Below are 23475 nucleotides of genomic sequence, written 5' to 3' on the forward strand. Positions count from 1 at the left end.
CTTTCTCGTGTTCGCAGAAACTTTTCACATTGATATCTATCGAGCACGCCTCCGAAGTTTGCAAGAGGAGAATTTTGATTCGCCTTGTACACACAGGGTCGTGATGCTATTTGAATGCAAACCTTGCAAACGGTCGTACAAATTGATCGTTATACACGTTGAATTTGCGCCAGATTTCTCGCCGTGCATGAGTCGCTCGTTTCACATCCTGAAGGACAAACGAAAAGATCGCGAAGTTCTAAGTCGGCGTATTTGTCGTCTCTCGTAGCAATGATGGAATATTATTTTTCCCGCATAAAAACTTGTGTCTTTTACGAGAATCTATCAATTTTTCTTTTGTCTTTCTCTCTCTCTCCCCTCTCTCTTTAAACAAATAAATAAATAAAATTTAGATGAATAGATATTTATAGATATATTATATTCTAGATAATTCATGTTGAAGTATAACTTATGTCATATATGTATATGAAGATAAGTTTCACAAGATTGAATCAACTGACCAAAACACAGATTCCTGTCTTTCTGCCTCCCCGTCATTCAAAACAAAAGATAACTTCGTTCACAACTATCGCTTTTATGATAGGAATTCGATTATTACAGCGTATCCTTATCAAAGGCAACGTATCGCAACTTTGTGTCGAACGTCAATGGTGACTTGTTAGAATTGTTACGGTAGCTATTTCAGCGTGAAAATTGCATTGAAAATGCATTTGACTCACTCAGTTTCCTTTTGTACTCTCTTTGCAGTCATCAAAAATATATCTTGAAGATTTGACGCGTTTATCGCAATTTAATGTAGCAATTGACATAATTTCGCATTGAATTTCACTCGCCAAATCATATCGTTTTAACGAGACAACAGTTCCTTATTTATCGAGCGTAAATTTCAATTCTACGTGCATTTTTTTAGCGCGCTCACAATTTTTTTTACCTTCTTTGGTGCGGTGACGTATGCAACGTTCGCGATAAAAAGCCACATTTTCCGGTGCCTCCAATTTCGCGTGTTAATTATTTCTAGGTCTGTCGAAATAAATGACGTACCTCTCTTTTTCTCTTTCTCTCTCTCTCCTCTCTCTACATTATTCGCGCATGCTAATGATGTGCGGGGTTTTATTAATTTAATTAATGATTCTCTCTCTCTACATTCTACCTATATTTTCTTTTTACCTGCATCTAAACTGAGCATCGAAATTCTGTTCGCAATAACGTTTTATGTCTTACGAAAGATTATATCATAAATTCTGAATTGCAGCGAAAATAGAATTTGGCTGCGAAAATATATAAATATGTTCTCTATCTATCTCTATCTCTCTCTCCCTTCCGACTAACTTTCTCGGATAAGAAATATATTCGAGTATGTCCCTTTCCTTCTCTCCTTCTCTTCAACATGAAAACAGTCAGATACATACAATTCATTTCCCGGTTCACACCGATGTCTTGATTGAATGCCCCAAACGGGACGGTACGGTTCCAAGTGATGTTTAAACATACATGTAAATCTCTCCGATCGCACGCTGCTATCTCTTGTTATACCGAATGATCAAATTTTCGGTCCCGAGGGTGAGGCGTCCTGACCTCGTGTTTCGACGTACAAATAATTGTGTTTCGCAATATTTTGGCACCGCGCGGCAAAAACTTTTCAAGTCGATTTTGAATCGTAAATATATCATTTTGCACATATATGCATATACATTGGCTATTGTCTGAACGTATTGCTTCTGGAAAGATTATAAGAGTCACATTGTCTAATCACGCGAAGTGACGAGAAAATGCTGCTCGCATCGACCATAATTTATTTGTCACGTGCAAGTTCTCTCTTTCTCTCTCAACAGCAGAAGTTTGAAATATCGTAGTTGCGGATATTTCTTGTCCGCTGGTCACGGAACTTATATCTGACAATCGACTCAATGCGACTACCGGACAAGATGTCAGTTGCAGCCTTGGAAATAATTCGCGAGTGGTCATCTCTCCGGCTATAGCAAGAGCTTGGCTATATAGCCAAGATTTTCTCGCCAAGTGCGTCGTTAAACGGATGATCGTTTAATAAAGAGAACGTTTTCCCGCTTCGTTCCCTTTTTTTTCTTTCTTTCTCTCTCTCTCTCTCTCTCTCTCTCTCAATGGCTCATAATATATAAACTCATAATAAATTCAAAAAGATGAAGGAAATGAAAAACACATAATTTTCGCCAAGTCAGAATTTTCTTCGAGAAAATTGAATTTGTTATCGTGAAAACATACAAATGTATAGTAAATGTCCTTATATTTAATATAAAGAATATTCTTATACATAATTATATAATCCTTGAACATAGCTATCGTTAAAATTTTGTTATATAAAAGATTATTTTCGGTTCGTTAACAATAGTTTTTATCAAACTTCTTCAATTATTCGTTCAAATAAGTATATATATAATAAACGATGCAATAGTTTTGTTAGAGATAGAATGTACACTGAAAAAAAAATGTTGTTGGATTAACAAAAATTCTGTTCGAAAATGGACGAAACGGAATTCTGATTGAATCTACCAGAATTCCTTTTAATACAACAAATATCTTGTTTGCACCAACAAATCGATTTGTTGTGCAAACAAGATGCTTGTTACATGAAAAGGAATTCTGGTAGATTCTTGTTGCATTAAAAGGAATTTTGGTAGATTCAACTAGTAATTCCGTTTCGTCCATTTTCGAACAGAATTTTTTTTAATCCAACAAAATTTTTTTTCTAGTGTACAAGTTTCTCGAGGGATTTCTGAAAACCGTCCTATTATGACGCACTCAAGAAAAACCTTTATCTAAAAAAAAATATATCATCTGATTTTTAATCTTAGAAATCCACACAATGGTACCGTTACTGTCACTTAAAAGTTTGTTTGACAATGTACATCTATAGGTGTCAAAAACAGAAATAGGTAATTCTCGAAATTAATAATTTCTTGCATTCATTTATTTATTTTCCGTAGGGGGGTTAAAGGGGGTATTGAAATTAAATCTCAAATATGAGATTATTTCATATTTTAAAATCTTGGCCGTGTCCAAGTAAAATTTGGTGCCTTGTGCACCGGTATTTAATTCTAACGGAAAATTATTTAGTTTCGTTAGGATAACGCATTGTCATCCGCGATTTGGCTCTTGTTGCCCGTCTTATACGTTAAATTTATATTTATATTACAGAGCCTTGTTAAAACTCTTATATTGATACACGCTGGCTTAAAAATGCGTTTGTTTACCAACATTAATATATATAACAGAGAAAAGTATAGAATCGAAAGGATCTGAATAGCTCAGCTGGAAGAGCAGTCGCCCGGCAAGCGAAAGGTCTCGGGTTCGATTCCCGATTCAGCGATTTTCGGATCTATATTTTTCTCTTGCATTCATTTATTTATTTTCCGTAGGGGGGTTAAAGGGGTATTGAAATTAAATCTCAAATATGAGATTATTTCATATTTAAAATCTTGGCCGTGTCCAAGTAAAAATTTGGTGCCTTGTGCACCGGTATTTAATTCTAACGGAAAATTATTTAGTTTCGTTAGGATAACGCATTGTCATCCGCGATTTGGCTCTTGTTGCCCGTCTTATACGTTAAATTTATATTTATATTACAGAGCCTTGTTAAAACTCTTATATTGATACACGCTGGCTTAAAAATGCGTTTGTTTACCAACATTAATATATATAACAAAGAAAAGTATAGAATCGAAAGGATCTGAATAGCTCAGCTGGAAGAGCAGTCGCCCGGCAAGCGAAAGGTCTCGGGTTCGATTCCCGATTCAGCGATTTTCGGATCTATATTTTTCTCTTGCATTCATTTATTTATTTTCCGTAGGGGGGTTAAAGGGGGTATTGAAATTAAATCTCAAATATGAGATTATTTCATATTTTAAAATCTTGGCCGTGTCCAAGTAAAATTTGGTGCCTTGTGCACCGGTATTTAATTCTAACGGAAAATTATTTAGTTTCGTTAGGATAACGCATTGTCATCCGCGATTTGGCTCTTGTTGCCCGTCTTATACGTTAAATTTATATTAATAATTTCTGTTTGGGATGAATTGTAGTTTTAATTAGCTCTTTTGATTATTGGCGCGTAATTAATTTAAAAATATTTCGCATGATACATTAAATATCAAGAGTATTCCTACGATTAACTTCAATGATTTATTATATGCATATGATTTATTATATCTATTATATGAAATAATAGGTTTCGTATATAGTAATCTAATCAAGATTTATCTTGGGTCAAAAATAATCGCGATAGGTTAATAAACCAAAATTAGACGATGTTAAGTAAGATGACACAGTTAATATGATCCTATGAATCATCTTATCGTATTTCCAAAATAACTATATTATAGTTTGAGACTTGTAGAGATAAAGAAAATAATATCTGAAAAAATAGAAAATCAAAATATTTAAGAAAAAAACTATATTTCTTCTAATGGATTATTAAAATGCCTAATGTACAATATATGATTTATTTGTGTATGTTAATTAAAAATCTATTTGAGATATTTCATTTTTATCAATTACAATAAAAATAAATATCTGAACAATGTATTTTTTATATTGTATTTCTTATAGTGAAAATTTTAAATATAATATTTAATAATTATTTTCACGAATTTATATAATCAATCGACTTATTTCTCTCTTAATTAACATCTTTTGAATCCATTTTGTTTGTGTTTTGTTAAATCGTAATATGCAAATAATTAATGTTTGAATAAATATTTGTATTTTGTCACTTTTTAAGTATTTACGTATTTTAAGTATTTTCCTAACTATGCAGGATTCGAGATAAAAGTATTAGAAAAATATTTGAAGTTTAATTCAAGAAATAATCAAAAGACAGAAAAATTCAGAAACTTTAATATTATTTCAAATGAGAATTTTTAACAAGTTCCTACAAATAATATTATAATAAATTTTAATGAATACTATTAATTATTGCATTTTAAATAGATATTTTTATGTTTGCATGATCTCCACAGAAAACATATATTTTTAAATATATTTTATATACATTTATATATGTAGTGTTGTAGTTTTAATAGGCAGAAATGTATATAAATATATATAAGAATTTTTGAAATGTGACAATATTAAATATTCTTTATTTGAAATACATCTATCATCCGAATACTTCCAGTAATTACCTCTCTTCGAGAGTAATGTTACACCGAGACAGCATTATGCACAAGTGCTTTCAAAATCAGCCTAAATGTATTCACCGTAATACATCGCTCCACAACGGTGCCGACGTAATTTGCGCTTTAGTTGACTTTAGCCTATGCAAATCAATCGTCCCAGAGCCAATCCCGTCAAATACAATCCATTATCTGACTCTCTATCTCTCTCTATCTCTATCTTTCTTCAATAAATCACGCACTAGTTTCGCCAATGACCAGAAATGGCATTTTGGTATTTAAAAGCAATGTTTCACGATACCGAAGATCGCGTATAAGCCCAGTATATTAGGTACCGATATTTAGTCGGATTACATCGTATTTTCTGTGCATGCTAAAACGACCCAATTCGCAGATGATGAGAGACGAATGCAACGATGTCCCGCTTTTATTTATTATCGTTCATGTATATACAATCGATGTGGATTCATTTATCCGTTCGAATTCATTTATCAGAGAGCTCACCGCGTCGATTCAATGGCGCGAGATTTACTCCCTATATATACTGTACATATGACCGTGTTAATGGTCGGATTTTATACGCTATTAAAAGACTATTCCCTGAGTTTGTAAACAGAAGGTGACCATTAATAAAATTCGTACGACGGTTTTTCGAAAAAAATAAAATAAAATAAAATAATAAATCACGACGAAGATTTTTTTATTCTCTTTCTATGCCGAAAAGTACAACGGTGGTACAAATGATTTTCTACAACAGTGCTACATTCAATAGCTATATCTCGTGTCTATAGAGCAATTGTATTTATAATCAAAGAGCCAATCGCAATCATGCACGTATCATATATTCCTCATTTAACAGATATAATTGTGGATTAATGAAACCATTATGCGTAAAAGGGGAGTAGATAGAATTTATTATATTATATAAGATATAAGGATAAAAATATAAGTAAGAAGAGAGAGAAAGAGAAAGGATGGGCGGTTAAGGATATAGCGGTTTACGACCCGCCGAAGGTGTTTATTAAGGGACTCATCCGCAGCCGGTGTAATTGGATTCTAGGCTTTCACAAAGATGATGGAAACCGTGCCATATTTTCTGCAAAAGCAAAGAACAAATAAAGACTTACAGTTTCTTTGAAATTTCGAGCAGCAGCCTTACGGTGATAAGGGCAACTTATCTAATTCGCTCACTGCGATAATTTACGTTAATTTTGCTCGCTCATCGCGCTCATCGAATACCCGAGATTTCGCTAGACTTAAAATTGCCAAAAAGACGAATGACATTCTCTCTCCTAAAATTTATATAATTTTCCAAGACTCGCATAAAGATTAAAGTGAAGTGGAAGAGGAATTGTGAAATGTGAATATAATCATTCTGAATCTTACGCGTGATTAATTCGCATGATCGAATTTATTATTATTCGAGTGAAGCATATATATATATATATATATATCCCATGTATATGTATATATATCCCATGTATATATATATATATGTATGGCGCGTCATTCTAGATTGCACAGTTGCTGACGTAAAGTCAAACGAATATCTTGCAACTGTCAGGAAAGCGTTAGGTGCAGTACGACGTGGTGTAATATCAGAATTTCGAGGAGCAATAGTACCGTGAATGCGATAAATTGCTCCTAGTCGCCAACTCTGTTCTTGCGAAGTAAAGAAGAAACTTTACTGCCCTTGTACACGTATGTATGTGTACATATATACAGCATGCGACTCGCGCGCGTAGTTCGACGCAATGTAATTTCTTCGTCATAAATTTTTTTTACGCATACAAACTCGAATGTGATTTCCAGGGACCGTTACGCTTTCGATCGTTCGCGCCATCCCGGGAATTCCAAAGCAATATATGATAGATGTTTTCCCCGCAGGAGGAAACGGTTTCTTCCACCCGGTGGACAAGATAAACGTTTTTCCCATAGGACATAAGTGGTGTACACACAAGTCACGCTTTTTACTAGTGGCGAAAGAAATTGCGTCCCCTATGAGAAATATAGAATTCAATCAGGAATTGTGTGTATTGGAAAAACGACGATCATTCATCTCTCCCAAATATAATAAATAAGATTGGCGGTCGAAGAAGGGCGAATATTGAAAATGGAACGTGTGTTACGTGAAAATGGAACGCGCGGCATGCTTAATGATCCTTCCTCCTGAGAACTAATCGATTCACCCAACACGACGTCCTTACGATCCTTAATTCACATCCCACGCTCGAGAGGGGAGGAAGGAGAAAAAAAGAGAAAGAGAGAAAATTAATAAAGAAGAGAAAATTGAATATACAAGTCGCGCAGTTAAAAAAATATTCGTGTGTATATTCCTTATTTTTATCACACGTTTCCTCTGTCTTGCTCCGATATAATAATTTTCATTTAAAATAAACGTAGCTGTTTACATTTCGTTATTCGAGAGATCGAAACATTCAACTGTGTTTAACACACCGTGCGCTTCTCGATTCGCATTTAGATTATCATCTAAAATGGCATTACTTGACGAGTTCTTTGTGAGCAGAAAAAAAATAATCTCGATCCCGATTACACATTTCGTTAGAAAATCAATTTTCGCCGAACGAGGCGAAACTATCGCATCGGAACTTTGGTGAGTAAAATGAGCCCTACTTTGCTCTCGCCCGGCGTGACTCTTAAATATGTAAAGGTGCATAGAGGGACATACGCTAAAGTTGAAAATTGCAAAGGGATACCCTGTTTAGTCTGATAGCTAGAATTTTAACATATTCCTACCCAGACCTTCGATCCTTCTTCCCCTCTCTTCCCTTTTCCAAATGTGCGATAAAAGAGCTACCGGAACCCCGAAAGCTTTAACAATATGTCGCAGTATTTTCAAACCGCGACCGCGGAGCTATTTTCCTCGAGTGACTTTCTTCCGCTTTTATCCACTCGGTCAATGGACGTCGTTATATATATGCATATATTGCTAGATATCTATAGCACGTGCATATTTCGAGTCCTCGTTCGCGAGAGCAGTCGAATCTCGACACCGCCATCGGTGATTTTTATACGAAAAAAAAAAAATGCGTTTCGTGCACTCGCGGAGAATCTATTTTGTGAATATCACCCAACCGCAAATTTTCTGCAAATAAATGTATATTCTTTCCTATGCGTATGTATATGTATATGAGAATGAGAGAGAGAAAAAATATAGAAGAAAAAACTAGAGCAAGGTTTGAACTTTTAGGGAGTCGCGACGTGTCAGTCAGACTTTAATGATTTGCAAATATAATTGCTAAGTGCTTAACTCTACAGATTATACGAGCAAATATACTATTATTTTATAAAAAGACATTTTTGCACTTGTATCAATGTTGATGTAAGTAGAAATATATTTTGTTTACATACATAGAACGATTCTCGTTTTATAAATGCAAAAGTTTCAACGGTAAATTTCTCCTTCGATAAATCGACAATAAATTTTCCGACGAAGAATTGTATTCAGAACATTGTTTTCTAATACATCCCACAACATGGAAATAATATTAAAACTTTGAAAAGAAAGAGCAAATTACCGCGGAATAAAATGAGAAGAAAATAGTTCGTTCACGCTGAAACATTTAAACCAATTTCCCCTTGCTAAGTTAAATTATTAAACGGATTACGCGCTATTTTCACATTAATATTTCTATTGCCATTCGTGTAAATTGAAAGGCTGCTTTTGAAAAGCTAATTTAAAGTTGTGTAATATATTAATACGTATCAATATACAAATATAATCAGTACGTGTTAATAATGTGCAAATTTATTTAAAATATATTATTGGATCTAATTCAGTGCTGTGCGGTATCATATATTTTGTCTAATTAATGACATTCTATATATATAATTTTAACGTTGCAACATACACATCGTAATTAACATAATTTTTATTTTGTGGCTCTATTTGTGACTATATCTGTCTAACTTGTGTAGCAAATTGACTTGATTTATGGCTGCCGTGGCTTTTCAATTACCCACATATAAATGCAATTGTTCAATCGAAATGAAAGCAAATCGAAAAATTAACAACAATCACGATTGACAGACGAGCAATTTTTGACTGAAAAAATTCATATGCATGTCAAACGTTATAATAAAACAATCATAGAATTTTAATGGAATATCAAATCTTACAAATTCGCCGTTTTTGTGAATAGTTTTTTATACTATATTTCCTCTTCTATACTATACAATTATTTTATTTTTTCTATAATGTATTTTACTTTTCACATTCTGCACGTGTCGGCTGCAACATCAATAGTCTATGACGCACGATGTAAATCATTGTATTTCGCGTCAGTTCGCTTGGGTATTTATTTATTCAATGTAAACATGCGGAATTTAATTTGTTAGATAATTATTGACTGTGTGTTTTGGTATTCCTACTACGACTCATTTTAACATTTAACGTTGTTAAATTGCACATTTAGATAACTTGCACGATAGATATATGTACTATTGTCTTTGTGCAATCGGAAATCGATAAATACGAATATTTAAATAAAAAATAAAAAATAAAAAACAATTAGAAATAAATAAAAAATAAAAAACAAAACAAAAATTAAAAATAATAAAAGAACAAAAAAATTATAAGTATAAAAAATAAGCTTGTAAAAGTTCGAAATAATCACACATAAATAAAGTCTGTTGTTTATTATATAATTTTTCTTATTTAAATTTATTGTTATCATACATATTTAGCGCTATATAATTTACAAAAATTTCAGATTTTTGAATTCAAAAAATTTTTTTAATTATAATTATTATTATTAATTCTACAATTTACAAGAGCAGTCGGGAGACGCCGCGCGTCTAAAAACTGTAACGTCCGTTGAGTATCGATATTTGTGTTTGTGTCTATTTATTACATAAAACGTGCGCGTGCGTATATGTCTCAAATTTAGCGCGGCGTCTCCCGACTGCTCTTGTAAATTGTAGAATTAATAATAATAATTATAATTAAAAAAATTTTTTGAATTCAAAAATCTGAAATTTTTGTAAATTATATAGCGCTAAATATGTATGATAACAATAAATTTAAATAAGAAAAATTATATAATAAACAACAGACTTTATTTATGTGTGATTATTTCGAACTTTTACAAGCTTATTTTTTATACTTATAATTTTTTTGTTCTTTTATTATTTTTAATTTTGTTTTGTTTTTTATTTTTATTTATTTCTAATTGTTTTTTATTTTTTATTTTTTATTTTCTAATTTTTTTATTATTTTTTTTTTATTTATTTTCTAATTTAAACATTATTTTTTAATTTAAACATTAAAACTTTGTTGGCAGCAGTCGGGAGTTTTTTTTTGTAAAAAATTTTATTATTATTTTCTAATTTTTTTATTTTCTAATTTATTTTTTATTTTTTAATTTTTTTTTCTAATTTATTTTTATTATTTATTTTCTAATTGTTTTTTATTTTTTATTTTTTTTTAATTGTTTTTTATTTTTTATTTTTTATTTTCTAATTTCTTTATTATTTTTTTTTTTATTTATTTTCTAATTTATTGCTGTTCTTATGCTGTTTCTTCATTCTTTTGTCTCTCTGCTTCTTCATCCTACACATGTAAAAGTTTTATTATGTAATATATATATTACAATGTATATAATATAATAATAATAATAATAAAGACACACATACACTCACCATGTGACTGCAATGTTCTATATTCTTTCCAAATATTTTTCTGCTACAATTTTTTTAATTAATATAATATAATATAAATAGAGAGATAAATAAAAAAAAATAGCTAGATAGATAGATTGATAGATAGAGAGAGACAGATGACAAAGACAGATGACAACAATATCTTATATCAAATACGTAAACTTGTACGCAGTTATAATTATGGCTTTGACAAATATATTAACTTTCTTATGGCTATATAAGTTTATACATTATGTAATCACAAGTAAGTTTATATATTTGTATAGCCTTAATTATTATTACATATGTGAATAATCTTTTGTAGTAGATAATTGGCTATGTAAGTTAATATATTTGTCTGCATTGCCATAATTATTGGTGCGCTAATATCTTTGTATAACTATAAATATATTTGTATACATATTTTTAATTAATTATATAATTATTATATAATATACAAATAAGAGAAAAAATAACTATATACATTTATACAATTATATATGTGGATATTTATAGCAATGTGGCTACGTAGCAAATTTAATAGCAAATAAGTGGCTACGCAGACAAATATAAATTCATATAGCCATGTTATGACTACAACAGATTAATTATATTATTAATTATATTATATATTTTTATTAATTATTAATAACAAGACTTACTCGTTTTCTATTATTAATAATGTTTTCTTCTTCAGATATCTTCAAGCGAGTATCTTCTTCCTACATATAAATAAAGAAACAATAAATAAATAATAATAACAATATTCTAAATAAAGAAAGAAACAATAAATATAAAAGAAGAAACTTACTCCTTTATTTATATCTTCTTGAGATATATCCATAATAATACACTTCACTTAATATTGTTGTTGACAATAACACGCAACAGGTGACAGCTAACCTATCCTATCAGTCCCGTCATTATTACTTCGAGATGTATATACCAATGTCACCAACATTCCCTATCCAGATACTACAACGAATCTCATTGGTGAATCATTTTTCCTCTTAGGTTCACACAGCAGCCAATGAGAGACCGTATTGACGAAATAATACTCATTTTTCACTTTTTATTAATAGAATAAATAACGATAATAATACGCTTTAAACCTTCCTTGATTAATAAGAAACTTATGTTCCAAAGTTGATATAAAACTATGCAGTAGTTATCGAGAATTAAGGTCACGACCGATCCGGGCTCGATGAAACGCATACTTCCTCTCTTTTCGCCAACCTACGGTTGGCAGCAGTCGGGAGAAAAATAACATTCACGCATAATAAGCTATTTTTTGTCTTATTATAAGTTATAAATTTTTAATGTAAAATAATAATTTGTATCGATTAAAATTTTATTTGAAATATATTAAATTAATTTTACGAATCAGAAATAAAATATTCAAATTTCTACTTCTTTTTATTTCTTATTAAAGATTTCATATAACTATCATACGATTGATAAAATATTTAAATATTTAAATTAAATGTTCAAATATTTCTTAGAATTCTTTAAATAAATTTAAATTTTATTATTTTTTTAAATACATTTTTATTTACTTTTAATATATTGAAATTAATATTTATATATAAATATATTTTAAAGAATATAAAGTAATTTCATTTGATATTATTATCTGATAAAAATGTTTACTTATTCCATTTCTCATACTAAATTATAAATATGATTAATAGAAAATAATAATTTAAAATAATTAAAATTCTACTTAAAATGTTTAATTATTTTGAGAATATATATATCTCGAAAAAAATACAATTAAAATAATATTCATTTCTTTCATTTTATTCCTGTAATAAAATATTTAAATATATCTAACGAATTTACATTATTTTCCTCTTACTATTCACGTCTCATTAAGTTTATATTTTGACTCATGTTAATTATTTAATAGCCAGTAATTACATATACTTTTTAAAATAAATAAATATTCGAATTTTGCCTCAATTTTTTATTATTTATTTACTTTGAAACGTTTGAAATGATATTTGGAATAATAGAAGAGATGAAAAATATTTGAAATATGCAGAGAGAAGCAGAGAAAAGGAGACTTTAAATATGTTTTTAATAGATAAAAATTTTGAATGTTTTTAAAAAAATTATTATTAATAATTTTATTTATTGCGCGCTGAGAATAAATATGTCCTCTTGTATCATCATCATCAAAATAATGGAAAAATTATTTTCAATAATCTAGATTTAAAATATGCTCAGTGGGTGTAAGCAAACGCGCTCTCGTTCAGTATAACAGCGAATTCCTCTATCGGAAGAGACATGAGAAAAATTCGTGTAATCTCGCTGAGATGTCAAAAACTGACGTGGTCAAAAATTCATCCGTCGGAAGAATTCGCGCAAGTTCTCGCCTTTTAAACGCTTATGTGAGTGGCTTGCAATTCAATATTACAGCACAGGTTAGGTAAACGTCAAGTTTACAAGACAATCGATAAATCTTGGAAACTTCAAGAGATGTACCTTAGTACCTTATCCGATCCTTCGTGTATTGTATGTGTGTGTGCATGCGCGTGTGTAAAGGTAAAGTAACGATTAATATCTAACTTAACTATAACAAACTTGACTCTAATTTAACTTCCGGTTAAAATCGTTGGTTATGTGCCAGGAACAGTTTAACCATGCCGCCAGTTCAATAATTTGCGCTACACAAAGCCGATACCTCTCTCCGATGCCTTATTAAAATCAACAAAAGACAGGTCGCGGCATCGCGTCGTCGTTGCTTTGTTAAAGTATATTACATGTCAATAGAGCGCGGAGGCAATCGTATAAAATGAAGGATTAATGGACATATAGGTAGCGACGAAATAAATGTCGGAAAATCAATATCGGAGGAAGAAAGAGCGTGCAATACACATACATATTATGTACGTATATACATAAAGCAGGTTTATTGAGACTTCGCAGAGACAGAGAATATGCAATGTGTAACGATATCCGAGGATTATGTAACGTTGTCGAACGTTATTAATCGAATTTGGTATTGTTCTTGGAGGTATATTCCATATAATCGGATTAAGTGTCAATAGTGCTGTTATGTAATCATGACGATTGAGATATATGTAAGATTACTTACGCGTGTTACGCAAAAAAGACATGCTCAAAGTAACGTAATACGTACGTTTCGTTTACGGGATAAAAGTATAATATCTCCTGTGTGTGCTACGTTATTCCATCATTGCTTGAAACGAGGGCAGGGTAGCGTCTAGCATTACTATGTAAGCGGATAAAATGAAATGTGTTACGTGCACGTGTAGGTACGATATACATTTTGCATATATTTCACCACCAAATCGTAAAATTGCATTAATGATTCTCGCGTATTCACATAAATTGTAAGCGCGGATTTCGCGTGTATCAAATTCCCATTTCCGCCACTTACCTTTTTGACCGCAACGGTATGTGGCAATTGCTATGCAAAAGCGCGGCCACAAGAATATTCTATGCGCCACGGCTTTTCGACGATCTGTGTGCACAAGGAAATTTATTTCTCATATATGCAACAGCTTATATAAATTGAATCTCAGCGTTTGCAGCAAAGCTTATCGGAAGTGGCTTTTAACGCTCGCTCATATTTGATCTTTCGCGACTCGTGAAACATTCCGCGTATATCATAAATGTCATATTTATTACGCTTGAGCGATCAAGACTGCGTTCGTCTTGACGTTACAATTTCTGAAAGCTCTTGATTGGCAGTCGAAATAAAGATTTTCCTTATGTGTATTTCTTCATGTATTATGTAATTGATGAATCAAACACTTCCGACATTTGTAGCGTCAAAACGAACGCAGTCGAAACTTTCAGTTTATACGCAGAGAAAATTTTCTCTTAGAATTTACCCTAAATAAAAATATTAATATCTATCACAATAAGATATAAAATATGTTCGATTAATTTTATTAAGTACATATATAATAAAATTTATTATTTACATATTAATATTAATATATTTTATTCTGGTAAATATAAATCAGAGAATCTCATAAAATTCTTCCAATACCATATTGTTCCACGATTACTATAATTTTCAGAGTAAATTCTAAAAAAAAGTTCTCTCCGTGTATAATTTATTTACATAGAGCGTCAAAATTCACACAAAGCAGAAAGTATGTAAATGAAAAAATTCATAGGTACCTACATAAATATGAAGCATTACTGTGTACCGCTTTTAGCTCTTTGTATGTCTGTGATTTAACGGTATGAATAAAGCAATAGCAGAGAGTAGAGAGCCGTCTTGATTTTGTCACATAAAGTCGCCAGCCCTGGTTGGCGATATCAGGGCGCATAATTTCGATAAAATCGATTCTCCGATAATTACCGCGCTACTTTTGCAAATTCAATAAGTATACGTACTTAAGGTATGATATATCATGCAGAAATAAAGAATATGCTGTGCGTATTTCCATTGTATCGAATGTCAAAGTGTCGATAAAAGATGCAAAATGATATTCCGTAAAACTACGATAAGTCGGCTGATCGTTTAAATTGAATTCTCTATTACATGGTCATTGTATTTATAATTTGCAATTATAACAACGTGTCAATCGATGAAAAAAAATTGTCGTTTCTCATAAACAATTATATAATGAGTTTTGCTGCGGAGGGAGTTCGTGTAAATGCAAAATGGATCTCGCAATACGAGTTTCTACCGATGTTATTTATTTGTCCCGATAACGGCATCGAGTCGATATTATATTAAAAGAGCTTGTAATCGAGAGATATTGAACATTCGTAATTAAAACGTATTATCAACTATATATCTGTATATATACATATATATATATATATATACATACGATAAATATATAATAGAGGTATGTACGAACGCAATTAATTACGTCCTAATGATTTTACGTTGCCACACGATTGTCCGACACAAACTACTCGAATATTCCGAATAAGTGGTATACCTATAAAGGCGTACTTTTCGAGACGACGAAATTGATCGAGTCCTTCAAAATTCTATTATACGTTTCTCCTCTGTGATCACTTTTGACATTCAAAACTATCATCGTTCCATAATTCTACAAAGCATTACTAGGATGTTGAATCTATCGAACGGAGGTGACCGGCTGTCCATACCTGTGAGATGCTAATGTTCTCCGCAAGCTTGTTAGAGTGAAGCAATCACGATACCAATATGCGAAACTGATAATGGAAACGAGAGCATTGCATATACGCAGACATCCACAAACGGATATGAACACATATACGAATCATCTTTCATAATCTTACTGTTAAAGAAGAAGTCATTTAAGGGAAAAAAAAGAGACGCGTGATCTCGCATTTGTTCGTGCGAGAAGCTCTCTGGATCGATTTAGTCGACAGGTATAAAACAGGTCGACGCGATGCGATGCCGCAAGTTTCGAAAGTGTTATGGTCAAAGTTTAAAACGTATTCCGTGAAAGGTTAAACGATCACACAGAGGCGTGTGCCTATCCCTAATGAACTTTATTTTAAACAAGAGGGGCGAATTTTTATTTCCAGTTATTCTCATGAATTTTGATGACGCGGTTTTCAACGTGTTCGTTATCGGGACAGATAATAGCTTTCCTAATATAAAAAATGGACAGAAAAAAATGTGTAAAAAAAACGTAACAACGACTTGCTCTCGCGCATCATAAGTTGAAATACGCCAGCATGTATGTATATGTATGTACGTATACGTATCTCTCTGGGTCATGTCTGGCGACATGCTAAAACCATTTTCCAAGTGACATGGACCAAGTGCTTTGATCTGACTGATGGATTAGCGGCCACGGTGCTTTAATGATATCAAATCATTAATGCTTCCAGCATGACGTTACCGGAACCGGTATTTTTGCGTTAGCCACGCAATTCGCGCGCGTATATTTGGCACGTGTATATTCGAGATACGTGTTTATACGTCAAACCGCGTGCAGGGATCAACAGACGGTCATAAAGCACGATCCGTTTTGAGTGTGGACAGTTAACAAATATGTATTCCGTGTTTGTTGGCTTTTGCTCCAAGAGTGACTGTCTAATTAGTGATTATCAATTTCCTTAATGCGCGTTTGGCTGACACATACTAAATCTCTAATTATTATTCCAATGTCGCGTTTATTAGGGATATTAATGATTTAGCGAGACGCTCTCCCCTTGGAAATCGAAGAGTTAGTACAATGTGATATAATATTTTATTTGATAAATAAAAATTGCTTCTTGTATCAAAGTAATCGAGTGTTAGTAATAACAAATATTTTTCAATTTACAAAATCTGTTTTAAAACTACCATCAATTTCATTGCTTGTGTCGAGAGATTTTGATATTTACTTGACACATACTCTAACCGCAGAAGAAGACTTGATTAAAAACTACTGCTGTTTCGCTTTGGCATAGTTACGGAAGTTTCTTCTTGCGGGCGAAAGAAAATCGCTCGTTCAAAGAACTTTCGAGCATCGCGATTATAAGCACATCGATTTTTATTCGCTCCGCACTTGCCTCGATTTCAATAATCGTCAATTTTCCTCATGATTTTTCGACAATTTTAAAGATTAAAAAATAACAACTGTTGCGAAAAATTCATATAAAATCTTCCTTATCTTAACTACGAAAAGCTAAAGAATAATATTATAATATCTTATAGGAAATAAGTTCTTCTATGATAAGCGCTATGTGTTATTTAATTTTAATATATAGCCGTATAATCAGATGATTATCCTATAATTCTTTTACGGCGAATGTGTAAACCTACTTGGATGAGCGGCATAAAGAAGTAATGTACATTTTTCTCCATGTCGATCCCGGGTGGAGTTAAAGATCGATCGACTTAACTTCTTCAACGACAGACCGTTCTTCTTTTTTTTGCTTTCCATCCGCTGAATCGTTCCCGAGACGAGCGACTTTTTGGTCCATCAAATTCAACTTTTTGCTCATTAATTTTCGCACTAAAATCTCGTGTACTCTATACGACCACGTTCCCACAGAGTACTATAATAAAAGCAAAAAAAAGAAATTCTCAAAATAAATAAATCTTTAATATTAATGTGTATTTTTAATTATGTATGTACGCACTCATAATTTATTATGTATATTAAAATTATATATATAATTTTTAATTAAATTGAAAACATTTTAATTGCTATTTCGTTAATAATATTAATTTGTTGATTACAAGAAGAAAATTATAAGAAGAAGAAATATAATTTTAATAATTAATTATTTGATAATTATAATAAACTTTAATTTTATTAAAATTTAGTATATATATATATATTGTTATATAATATTATATTATTATAATACAATTTATTGTATTAATATATAATTTTATTACACATATATTAAATTTTATTAATATACAATATAATTTATTATATATAATTATATATTTTTTTCATATATTCAATAAATCGATATTAATGACGACAATGCAGTTAAGGCGTTTCCAATTTATCGAACTTTAAATTATCGTAAAAATTATAATATATAAAATGCGTTTTGGAACGAATATTCATGGATCGTGAATTTCTGACTAATGTTGACTTGGCAATAATGTGCAAAGTAGTCAACTCGTAAAATCGGGTGATTCTTACGTTTTATGATTCTCTCGAGTCCTCTCTTCCACTTTTCCGAATAGTTCTTTGCTCGCAATCGGGATCCGATAAATCTTACTTTCACGATGGAGAATTTAGAATGATCGTTTTTAAAATTAAGATAAAATTTTTCATAAAGTAAACAGCTGATTTTTTCAATAAAGATGTAATTTTTGCATTATATGTAATTATTATACGCTCTTTTTCGTTATCTTCGCTTGTAAAATATCAATAAAACACGACCAAGAGAGTGTGTTTTGGCGCGTCCAATTATAGAATATTATATATTTTGGAATGCGAATAATAACCAGATAATGCACATCCGTGACCAAAGTCCATCCATCTTAATTTCAGCAAATTAGAAAAAACTATAAGACTGTTTATTAATTATACTTTCGCGTGTTATTACCAATTTTTTATTTCCTGAGCCCCTGTTAATTTAATATGTGTGTTATACAACTTATATAATTACAAAGTATATAACGAGGAAAAAATGAATATATATCAATAATAAAATATCTTTACTGTCTCGCATATTTATTATTACAACGAAATATTTAATATATTAATCTCGATTCCATAGCTATATAAATCCTTTTTAAATCAATTACAGATATGCTAAGCAAGAAATGTTACAGTGTAACATTTGAGATAAATCAATTTCAGGTGAGACATCGCAAGCATGAACTTTATCCATTCCATCATGAATCACCGACGTGTATATATCAAGAACCATAAATATGAAATACATGTACTATCGAGGACCCATAACTGCGAGAGAGATTCCAATTTGGAAACTTCCCGCCAAAGTTCGCGATGGAACGGTTTCGCCAGTAGATATTTCAGAGGAGATTGCCGTGTCTTATCTATCGCAAAGGCATTATTATTAAGGTGATGGTGATATTTAAGATTCTGTTCGCGCAACTCCTTACGGAATTTTCATCCCTAACAATTCATATTCTTTTCGCCTCTCGTTTTATGTATTCCTCATATATCACGACAAAATATCGTATGGATTCTACGTCGCCCGGAGACAAAATTATACGAAAGTTGCGCACGTTTATTTTGCTTTGAATACATTGTTTTGACTTCTACGATTAAAGGAATAATTTTCTAAATATTGAAAAGACTTTACTAATAATTTTCTAAGACACCCACCCGATTCGTAATATTATAATCCAGTATTTACATTCGATATAAAGTTTAGTAGTGAGATAAATATAATTGTTTTATGTCGCGATCAAAATGGCGTGCGAACAGTTAATGGAGCAGGCCGCGATCGATATTGAATTGTTCCTTCCGGTACTACTGCTGCCAGTTGCGGTGTGATATTTTCACACGACATAGAAGGAATACAGAACTACATTTTCAGCCGACTACTATCATAGAACCGAGCAATGTGATCACTTTCGGTATATACTGCGAAATATCCTATTTCATGCAACCCGTACAAAAAGAAAAGATCCATATACACGCCTAAACCTATCGAATTTCTACCTCGCGCAAAACTTTGTTTACCTTTGCGCCAGTTTGATATAAAAAATTGTCAATCATGCACTGAGTTTTTACATAAAAATTTTAATTTAATAAAATAATCTTTACAAAAAAGGTAAAACGCGCCAAATACATAACAGAGTACTCAAAACAAATTTTAAATTAGAAATTTAAATATAGAAATTTAAAAAAACGAAATAATAAAATATACTTATATGTAGTTGGCGATTTTTATCATAAAAACAAATATTTGTTACTCACTCATCGATGTGCAACAGCGGAATTGAAGTTACGTTGATCTGAAACATACAAATAAAAGATTCAAATTGTAGCAACACGCAAAATAATTAATATTTCAAAAAATTATTATTGTACACATTGAATTTTATATTTGATTACAATACAATAAACAGATTATAAAGAAATAATTTTCTAAATGTTGAAAAGACTTTACTAATAATTTTTTAATAACTCCGTATAAAATCTGTAATCTTCTAAAAGTAGAAACTTTAACAAGATTTTATAACTGTTAGGTAAAAGTTTTGTTCTTTAATTTTTTTCTCTGATTTAAATCTAATCAAACAAATCAAATTACACAATTATTAGCATAATTTAAATTGTATTTACACAATTAATAAATATCTAATGTATAAATAATAAATTACCTCAGGGTTGCTCCGCCAGTGCCTGATGCTTTCCAAGCCTGCTCCTCCTCTCAGATTGTCAGGGTCCGTTGACTCATACGCGCGACACTTTAAACGGCACTCCCGCACTTGGACGCGCGATACTTTAAAACGGCACTCCCGCAGTTAACGCGCGATATTTTAAAACAGTATTCCCGCACTTAAACGCCCGATACTTTACACGACATCTCCCGAAATCCGCGATCGCGAAGCAATACCTCGTTTCATGCGAAGATCGCACTTCGACGAGATAATTTTGAGCAAGAGTTAAGCGAAAGAATAACTTTCAAACTCATTAAACATTTATTATGATATCATAGCTACTTATAAATATAATAAGAAGAAAAATATACTTTGTAAAGATTATTTTCGTAAAAATATTTTTGTAAAGATTATTTTCGATTATCTAGACAATCTAAGAAGTGAGATATCAACTTCTCGTCACGCAAAAATCATACTAAGTCGTCCTAATTGATTCATCAACGTAAAATATAAATATTCTAGTATTTCAAGCAGCCTGTGCAAAAAGTGAATATCTATACGCACGCCTAAACGTAATGAATTTTTACCTCGTGCAAAATTTTGTTTACTTTTGCGCTGGTCCGATATAAAAAAGTGTCAAACATGTACTCAGTTTTCACATGAAAATTTTAATAAAATAATCTGTAAGAAGAGATAAAAACGTACACCAAATACATAACAAGCTATTCAAACTTATATGCAACTTTAAATTAAAAATTTATATGTAGTTGGTGGTTTTTATCATAAAAAAGTATTTGTTGTGACTCACTGATCGATGCATAACAACGGAGTTGACGGCACTGAAGTTACATTGATCTGTAACATACAAATAAAAGATCCAAATTATTGGAGCAACACTCAAAATAACTAATATTTCAAAATATTTTTATTGTATATATTGGATTTTATATTTAAAAAATGCGTACAACAAACTAAAGATATAATTTTCTAAATATTGAAAATCTCTATACTAATAACTCTGTATAAAAGCTATAATTTTCTAAAAGTAGAAACTTTTATAAGATTTTAGCTTTTACCCATGCACAAAAGTCTTTTTTTATGAAATAAGAATTGGAACGAGGATCTCTTTCACCCTTCGGAAAATTGATCGACTCTGAATTCAGGCAGAACTATTTGCCGAAGCAGAGCATATTCTTATTCAATATTGTCCAGCAATGAGATATGTCATTCTATCGATATCGAAAGTGCGATCGTCAGCGACAATAGAGAGAGAGAAGTGCGAAAGGAAATATTGAGAAAAGATCTTATAAAGTTTAAAAAACTATTAATCGCTTGGCTAGTTAGCCCTTCAGAAAAAGTCTTCCGGTACCTAGCTTTCCCATTAACATCAAGGTATACCCATTAAGAAGATACATTTAGTCTGCGAAAATAGATGGTTCTTTATACAACTCATTATTGACCAATATATTTCTTGCCCCGAGATTTATTAAAATTTATTAGAAATTATTTTCAGATATCAAATGTGTATACCCATACATACATATGTATATTCATGTCATCCATTAATCTATTTTAAATATAATTTATATTTCTTATTCTATATAGATTATATGTAAACATTTTTCTGATTTTCATCCTCCATAAACAATAACTCGACTGCTAATATTGTTGAAACAATACAGAAATAAACGTTATACTATAGCTGTGTAAATAATTACAATATATATATATATATATATATATATATATATATAATGCACACAATGTTTTTAAGTTACAATTATGTTTTTAATTTAAATATGTTTGTATGTTTGTATTTTAGATATTTTAGATATTTTTATTATTGCAAATTCAAATCTTTACTTAGTCTCAAAAATAATTCAAATTATAAGTCATTATGATATTTTATATAGATGCAATTTTAAATATTACAAATGCTACATAATAAGTATAACTGTATTATAGCGATGACATATATGATTATGTTAAGTGACATTATTTGTTGGATTGTATATGGCTGAGCATACATAATATATTATATCGTATTATCCGCGCGAATATAAACATATTTTGCTTTCGAAAAAAATGTCAAGTATTTTCCAAAATTAATTATTTCATATATCTATTTTATACATATCTATTTTATAAAATATTTTTACGTGTGTGACAGGAAGTATAACTACATTCCTTGATATCATTTCACAAATTAATTTAACAACTGTTATCATCCAACAGATACATATAGATACATATGTGTGTGCATGCCGACGTAAACTTTCATCGAAGAATTTACAATCGGGAGAAGGTAGCTTTTGAGCAGCGCAAACATGCGAGAAATACAATGGAGGGCTGCAGCGTTACAATGGCCGTGTAACTATGCGCGTTAGAGACTACAGTTTCTAAAGAGAAGAGCTCCATCACGAAGGACGAGCAACCGTGCGAGCATATACGCGCAAGCCGCAACTCCGTTGGGAGATGTGTTTTTGTGAGATGCACACTATACCATGATGATCGAAGCTTTACGCCATCGGCGGCAAAATCGCTTCGCTACTCATATTGCAAAGCTGCCATTTCCCAGTGGATGCCGTGAGTTTACTATTTCGCATATAGCTTTTCCGCGTTCCCGCTTATTTAGTCATAAGCTGCAGGCGATAGCAGGGTCATAGTACTTCTCATTTAAATGTCATTTCCGTTTGCTGGGACGCGCGTAGGTGGCATGAATATGCATCGTGGAAAATAGACGAATTTTTACGGCCGCGCGAGAGGAAGTCAACATTTCTCTCGTGACGAGTTACTGCAAGCCTACCGCGCGGAAGAACGGAGTCAATAAAATAAATCGATATTTTAGCGTAGAACGCAATAAGAAAAATCAGTTTATCGAAGATCGTCTTCTAGCAAATTTATGTTAATGATAATAATTGAAAATTTACT

General features: G+C 31.3%; 1 protein-coding gene and 1 long non-coding RNA gene across 4 annotated transcripts in view; one reads left to right on the plus strand and one right to left on the minus strand.

The window, feature by feature from the left end:
* Positions 1-23475, plus strand: part of LOC114935100 (tachykinin-like peptides receptor 99D) — a 94008-nt gene that overhangs the window by 12122 nt on the left and 58411 nt on the right. Inside the window, exon 2 of one of the 3 annotated variants that reach the window (XM_085489302.1) lies at positions 22780-23130. The exons of the other annotated variants lie outside the window; for them this stretch is intronic. The gene's annotated coding sequence lies outside the window, so the exon portion shown is untranslated. The remainder of the gene's footprint in view (positions 1-22779; positions 23131-23475) is intronic. 3 annotated transcript variants of the gene reach the window in all.
* Positions 10644-11771, minus strand: LOC146719995 (uncharacterized). Its single transcript, XR_014926257.1, has 4 exons — positions 11617-11771; positions 11468-11527; positions 10800-10848; positions 10644-10716 (listed from the first exon to the last, which is right to left on the minus strand). It is a non-coding gene; the product is annotated as an uncharacterized LOC146719995 (long non-coding RNA).

Source organism: Nylanderia fulva, unplaced genomic scaffold (genome assembly GCF_048542155.1).
Source record: "Nylanderia fulva isolate GAGA-0341 unplaced genomic scaffold, ASM4854215v1 Scaffold8, whole genome shotgun sequence".
Taxonomy (NCBI): domain Eukaryota; kingdom Metazoa; phylum Arthropoda; class Insecta; order Hymenoptera; family Formicidae; genus Nylanderia; species Nylanderia fulva.